Source organism: Octodon degus, unplaced genomic scaffold (assembly GCF_000260255.1).
Source record: "Octodon degus isolate 3935 unplaced genomic scaffold, OctDeg1.0 scaffold00019, whole genome shotgun sequence".
In the NCBI taxonomy this organism is placed as follows: domain Eukaryota; kingdom Metazoa; phylum Chordata; class Mammalia; order Rodentia; family Octodontidae; genus Octodon; species Octodon degus.
Genome location: NW_004524595.1, coordinates 16,514,932 through 16,522,562, shown reverse-complemented (window position 1 = coordinate 16,522,562; position 7,631 = coordinate 16,514,932). Strand labels below are relative to the sequence as shown.

The following is a 7,631-nucleotide window of genomic DNA, read 5'->3' as shown; positions in this document are numbered from 1 at the left end:
TTTTTTTTTTTTTTTGTATTTTAGGGAAGGGTCTACAGGGTGTTCAGGGTTTCACTACTAGATCAGGCTCATAGTCATCTACCTATTTACAGCCTCCCAAGAGTTGGGATTTTGTGTTTTATTTTATTTTATTTTTTCCGGAACCAGGGATTGAACTCAGGCCCTTACACTTCCCAGGGAAGTGCTTATTCCACTGAACCATCTCTCCGGCCCCCCAAGAGCTGGGATTACAGGTGTCACTCCACTACATCCAGTCTCAATAGCTATCTCAGCATGCCCTGGGGTGGGGGAGGGCCAGCACAGCAGGCTCGGTGGAACAAACCTCCCAGCTCCTGCTCCTGCTTGCAGGTGCTTTAACCCGCTGAGCTATTTGGCCAGCCTTTTGTATATTAGTTTTGGAAGTTGGCTATTTTGAGACAATATTGGTTCTGCTTATCTAGGCATGGGAGATAGCCCTCCATTTTCTGATGTTATCTTTCATCTTTGTTAGAGTACTGTAGTTTTTGTTGTAGGGGTCTTTCACTTCTGTGATTAGGTTAATTCCTAAGTACTTAATTTTTCTTGATGACAAAGCAATGGCATTGTTTTCCTAATTTCTTTGTCAATGAGTTCATTATTGGAGTACAGGAATGCTGTTGGTATTTGTGTGTTGATTTGGTATCCTGCTATACTGCTGAATTTTTTTCTGTGAATCTTTTTTATTAAGTTTATTGGTACATTTTAGGTATAATAATTATTCCTAGGGAATTTGTACATATACATAACTTTATTCTCTTTTTTTCCCATTCCCATACCTTCCCTCATTATTTACAGAATTGTTTCCATTTTAATTCTTTGTATCTTTTGGTGGAATTTTTTCGATTTTCTACATAAATGTAATTTTCATGTCATCCCCAAATAATGATAATTTGACTTATTTCCTATACATAACCCTTTTATTTTTTTCTCTTGCTGGATTGCTCTGGCTAATATTTCTAGTTCTATACTGAGTATGAATGGTGATAGTGGACATCCTTGTCTTGTTCCTGATTTTAAAGGGAAAGCTTCTAGCCTTATCTACTTGAAATGATGTTGGCAGTAGGCCTAGCTTCTCACTATGTAGGGCGGGGTCTGCACCCTTCCTTGCTGTAGTGGTCAGTATGTCGTGTCAACTTGGCTAGATCACCTCAGCAGTTCCACATCCCGGGCGGTGGGGGCCCCTGCCTGGCCCTAAGGTGCAGAGGGGCCCTGCCTCTAAAGCAGGGAGGGCCTGCCCCAGAGTGACTCAACACCTAAAGAGATATAAAGGAGTTGAAGAAGGCTTCTGCGCCTCACTTCTTTGGAGGAGTTCTGAGCTTGTGGTGCCACTTCCACAGAGGAGCTTGATCAGAGGCAGCTCTGCCACTCCGGAGGCGCTTGGATCTTCACAGCAGCTGGCCCCACTTCCTTGGAGAAGCTCCGGTCTTTGCAGTTGGCACAGTTGGCGTGGAGGGAAGAGACACCACAGCTGCTGCTCCTCCTCTGCTCTTTCCTGTTTTCTGCCCCGATGAACTGCTGCCGTCTACCTTGGAGCCAGTGGAATATGGACTGAAACCTTCACTAACTGTGAGGTAAATAAACTTTTCCTTTCTTCATTTTGGGTGTCAGTATTATGTCCCAGCAATGAGTGAAAAGTAACTGAGACACTTGCCTGAGCTTAAGTTTCTTAGGAGATCTATTTCTCATCCATTCCCTCCCTGAAACTGTCTCTTGTGGTCATCTCCCACCTAGTTACTGTGGTAGGGTGATGTCAGAAACTCCAGCATACCCCAGTTTTGTGGTGTAGTCTTGAACAATTTACTGCTTTCCTGATTAGCTCCTTATTAATCCTTCCTGAGTGTGGTGGGCACTGCTCTGGATTTCTTCCCCAACTCTAGCTTGCCTTTTGGAGGAAGTTACTCTCAGAGTAAAACACCACCCTGTTTTTGTTTTCTTGCAGTTGCTTACAGCCAGGAGCTTTTCTGCATTATGTCTAGTGAGACAGGTCTCTGTCCTGGGAACCAGGAAGAGCTTTCTAGACTGCTTCGTTCTCATCTCTGCCTTGTGTTCCATTGTGCCAGCTTCTCTGTGGTTTCTAGTTTGCCTGTCAGCTCCCTTCCAGCTCTTGGACATCTAGTTCTCTTCTTTCTCTTCATCAACTTGTTTTCTAAGTGTCTTGATTTCAGGTCTCAGAGAGGCTCTGTTTTGCTGCTGGTCTCTACTCTGCCATTTTCGTCTCTCCAAAAAAAGCTTGGCCTTTAAAAAAAAATTACTGGCATATTTTAGATATACATAATGATCCCATTCATCATAGTGAATTTGCACCTGAATACAGTATATCCTGCTTCTTCTTTTCCCATTCTCCTCCTCTCCCTTTCGCCCTTCTTCGCCTCTTTAGATACAATTGCTTTGTTTCCATTTGTTCTTTTTCTTCTTGTCACTTCTTTCCTCCCTCCACCCTTTTTTGCTCCCCTTCTCATCTGCATGTTTTCTTCTCACTTTCCAGGATCAGGCTCAGGTTTTTTAACCAACACTTTGCCCACTAGAGCTGAAGTACCCTACTGGCACCTGGTAACGTGTCTGCATGTACAGCTGGACACAATTGGGACCACTTCCAAAGCAACTTCCCAGCATGCAGAGATAAAGCCTGCCTCATTCTGTGCAGCAAGGAGCCTGCTATAGGTGAGGGGCAGTGTGGCTGTGGATATTGGGGTAGAACCAGTGCACATTTCCACTGGGCTATAGAAACTAAGATGCTTATATTTTTTTAGGACCAAAGTAGAGAACTATGTCCTGCTTTACTAGATTCCTAGTCAGATGAGAATCTTGAGCCTGGGACTAAAATATGTCATTTTGAACCTTGTTCCTTCTTTTGACTTCATATCAGATTTCTTGCCTAGATAAATTAAGAGGATCTTTATCGATTCAGGCCAGTTCTAGGGAAAACTGTCCCTGGAATGACTATCAGAGTAGATCTTTGATACAAAAGACATTGTACTTTTCTTTTTTCCTTATCCCATGATTTAGGGATACCTTCTCTTACTTTCTTGTTGACCCCCCTGGTGCCTGTGCCACCTCATTTTTCTAAATCTCCATTACAATGTGTTCTTCCTTATCTGCAGCCTCAGGTTTTCTTTTTTGTGTATAATCTCTTTCAGGGGAAAAGTGGGTAGAGGCCCTGCCTCTGGGGTGCACTGAAACTGCAACTGAGACTGGCTGTGGTGATGCATGCCTATAATCCCAGTGCTTGGGATGCTGAAAACAAGAGGATAACTGAATACTATCTATGTAGTGAGACGCTGTAGACATGTGTAAATCCATAAATAAAATAAAGTAAAATAAAACACCTTGCAACTAAACATATTAAATAATCAATAAATTATTTATTTAAAAATTCTAGGTTTTGAAGTTTGCATTTTAATTTTAAACATATATAAGTTAGTTTTAGGTGATTATATAATCATATGCTATGAAGAACAAAAATGTAGGATGGGGTAGTGGTAATTAAGAGAGTCCTCTCTCTGAAGATAGCATTTAAATTGAGGCCTACATAAGGGCAAGGTAGTAGTCACGTGATCATACAGTGGAAAGGGCTTACGAACAGAAAGAAGGGAAGGGCAAAGACCTTGAAATAGGAAGGTTTTCAATGTTTCCAAGACACAATGAAGGTACCAAACATGTTTGCTCCAAATATACATGCACAGAACATTTCAAAAATGTGTTAGTCTGCTTTCTGTCAGTGTACCAAATATTTGAGATGTGAACTTATGAATATAAAAGGTTTAGCTTTGGCTCACAGTTTTAGATACTTCAGACTGTGATCCATTAGCTCCACTGCTCTGGGCTGAGCGCACGTCATGGTGAGAACATGTGGTGAAGCAAAACCACTCACAGCGTGGCCAGTGGGAGAGAGAGGGAGAGATCCTACTCACACATCCCCAGTGACCTGAATACTTCCCTCTAAGCCCAGCTCTTAGAGCTTCTACTCCCGCTGCCAAGCCTGGCTTTGTACTGGTCAGATTTCCCATGGCTGAGAAATACCCAACAATACCTAACACTCACCACTGAAAGGAGAACAGACTTAATTCATCTCACAGGAGAGATTTCAGATCTTGGTTGGCAGATTCCAAGACAGGAACATCGTGATAGAAGAGCGTGGCAGCCCAACATGCTTAGCTCAGTAGTGGCAGGCAACTAGGAGGGTGGCAGGGCTAACAGGAAGGTGAAAGACCAGGAACCATGGACCATACTCACAGCCGTGCCTCCACCACCCAGCCCGACAGATCCAGGACCATGCTTTACTAGTCTTCTGGGTACTTCTTAATCTGGCGAAATTGTTAACAAAATTAATGATTGCAAGGACCACATGGGGACCAAAACTTTACAGGTGGACTTTTGGAGGACACTTAGGAAAATCTAAAGTATAACATTAAAACTAACATAATTGGGAGTGAGACACTGCAGAATTTGAACTGTGACTGTTATGTATTACCAATTAATTAGTTATGAGGTAATTAATTTAGTGAGTGTTGAGTACTCCCTCCAGGGCAGCAGGCACTATATTTGATGCAGAAGAGATCCATATCAAAGCACACAGAGTAGAAGTTGGTTCAACGCCTTAGAAGACCAGATTTAATTTTTGAACCCCATTTCCCTAAGAGAAAAGTCATAATACTGCAGTTTAATTGAAACAAAAGAGCTAAGTATTTAGAAAAAGACCCTCTCTTGAAACAGATGCATCAACCTCCATTAAAAAGCTATCAAGGGTTAAACAATTAATAATAGAGGGCATGAAAGACATATATGCTCAATGGTAAAGTGGAGAGTGTTGGAAGATTTCTTAGGCTTTGGAGACTTAAGGAAATGTGTAAGAGGGGTCAGTCACACAATCACATTACTAAAGTAAATGAAAAACAAGAGAGTCTCACAGAATGTAGAGAATATGCCAAAAGAAGTCAAGATAAAAAAAGAGAAAAAGAGATGAAGAGGGCCTGTCCAGGCAATGTAACCTGGGTATTATAGCAATACCTAAAATAGAGGGCAAAGCAAATAAAGGTGAAATGATAATTATGGGGTGAATTAAAGAAAATTTTTCATAGTTGCAGGGTAAATTAGGCCTATGATGGAAAAGGTTTATAAAGTACCTTAAAAATTGAATGAAAACCCCCCACAACTCCCACTTAGACATTTCCTGGTAACTTTTAAATTGCAAGAATAAAAACTTTTGAAAGTATTTAGACAGAGAAAGAAAGTTAATGATAAAGGAGCAAAAGTCAGGCTGACCTCTGATTTTTCTGCCAAAAAATAATGGAACAATATCTAGAGTTTTGAGTAAAAATAATTTTGAACATTTTAAAAAATGACATAGCCTTCCAAGTTATTGTTTCTGTATGAAAGCAACTAGAAGACAGTCTCAGATATCCAAGGGTTAAGGAAGTCCTATCAGCCAAGAATCTTCTCTGAAAAATTTGCTGAACAATTTGCTGCAGCCAACAGAGAACAGGATTTAAAAATAAAGAATAGGAAGACAATTGTATGAAAGATTTGATGGCAATTATTAAAACAAGTTAAGAATCATGAAGTTTAAAATTATTACATAAAAAATAATACCACTAAATGCAAAAATAGATTTGTAAACTAGTCCTAAATTTTTTACTTCACTTGGTTTTATACTATTAAAAAGCATAATCCTTAAATATTCAATGTCTTTGACAAATAAATACTATTGTGTTTTTTTTCATTTGGTGTTATAAAGATGTATATTGTTATGTCAAAATTATGTGAAATACCCTCAGACCCAGTCCTAGCCCAGGCCCGGTAAGTGTGGGGGAGCTTCCCGCTACCCTGATCCTGAGGGACCTACTTGTCCCAGTCCAGGTGCAGCGTACGTGAGACCCTCTTTCACCCATTTGGGATGCCCCCAACGCTGCGCAGCACCTCCCCTACCCCACCTGCCCAGTAGGAATTTCTGCCGTGTTCTGGGAACCCCCAGATCAAGCCCTAGCCCAGGCCTGGTGAGTGGGTGGGAGAACTTCCAGCTACCCTGTGCTGGCGTGACCTACTGGTCCCAGCCCAGGTGCAGCATGAGTGACACCCTGTTTCACCCTCTTGGGATGCCCCCATCACTCTGTAGTACCCCCCCAATTCTGCCCACAGAGATGGGATTTCTGCCCCGTTCTGGGAACCCTCAGATACAGTCCTAGTCCAGGCCCGGTGAGTGTGTGGGAGAACTGCAACTTGCCCATACTCCAACTTGTCCCCTCCAGGCTCAGCTCAGGGCTGGCATACAGGCCTGGTTAAAACCCTGCAGCTGCAATCCCTGCAGAGAGTGTAGGGGACAGAACCAACCAGCTAGTCCAGGAGCAGAACATCTTGCCAGAGGGGCACAACAGGTTCACCCCCAAGGGCAGCAGTAGGAAGGAGCTGAGCACAGCAGCCAGACCCAAGACAAGCAGAGCTGAATTAATCCTAAATTTGTAGATCTGCACCTGAACTTGAGTAGGTGCTAAGGTTATAACTCAAACAAAGATCTACAACAAAGGTCAGAAGACAGTGCTACACAAAATGATGAGAAGGAACAAAATGCAATCTCAGAACCAAAGCCCACACATAACAAGTGCAGAGGACACTAACACAGAACAAATTGGGAATCACACAACTGAAAGCAATGAATCAACAGCTTCTGAAATAAAGAAACAGCTGCAGAAAGTTATAGAGGAACTCAGATTGGAAATGAAAAAAGAAATCCCTGAATTAATAACATCTGCAGTAAAGAATCAAATGCAGAAACATATGGAGGAAACCCAATGCCCAACCAGAACAAGTGCAGCGGACACTAGCTCAGCACAAATGTATGAATTAATAGTGTCGATAGTAAATAAGCAACAGCAGAAAGTCATAGAGGAACTCAGAGCAGAATTCTTTTCAATTACCTTAGCTCAAATGTAGGAATTAATAGCATCGATAGTAAATAAATAAGCAACAGCAGAAAGTTATAGAGGAACTCAGAGCAGAATTCTTTTCTGAAATAAAAAAAGAATCCTCAGAACTCATAACAACTGAAGTAAAGAATCAACTACAGAAACGTAGGAAGGAAACCGAATCTGAAAAAAACACTGCAATAAAAGAATTTATAACTTCTGCTAAAAAAAAACATTGATAAAAAAATAGAGGAGATTAGAAAAATGACGGATTCCTTGAATGAGCAATACAGGAAGTAATAGATCACATGAAGCAGAGTCAAAGAGATATAGAGGAACTTAAAATCTCAATCACAAGCTTGCAAAACATTTTAAGTGAAAGTGATGACAGACTTTCAGATCTTGAAGACGCTGGTGCAGCTAGTGAAAAGGTAAGAAAGGATCTTTTAAAAACATCTAGGATGCAGGAAAGAATAATCCATCATCTGCAAGATGATGAAAAGATGAACAATGTGGGACTAATAGGCATCAATGAGAAAGAAGGAGTCAATACAAATGACATTTTAAAAAAATATGGGCAGAAGAAATAGCAGAAAACTTCCCAAATATGAGGAAACAATCTGACATTCAGGTAACCGAAGCATACAGAATGCCAAATAACCCCAATCCAATGAAAAACACACCAGGACATATAATAGTCAAGATCCCAGAAAT

At 41.2% G+C, this 7,631-nt stretch overlaps 1 pseudogene; it reads right to left on the bottom strand.

Moving 5' to 3' along the window:
* LOC101587906 overlaps nt 1-7,631 on the bottom strand; it is a 79,922-nt pseudogene that overhangs the window by 1,005 nt on the left and 71,286 nt on the right.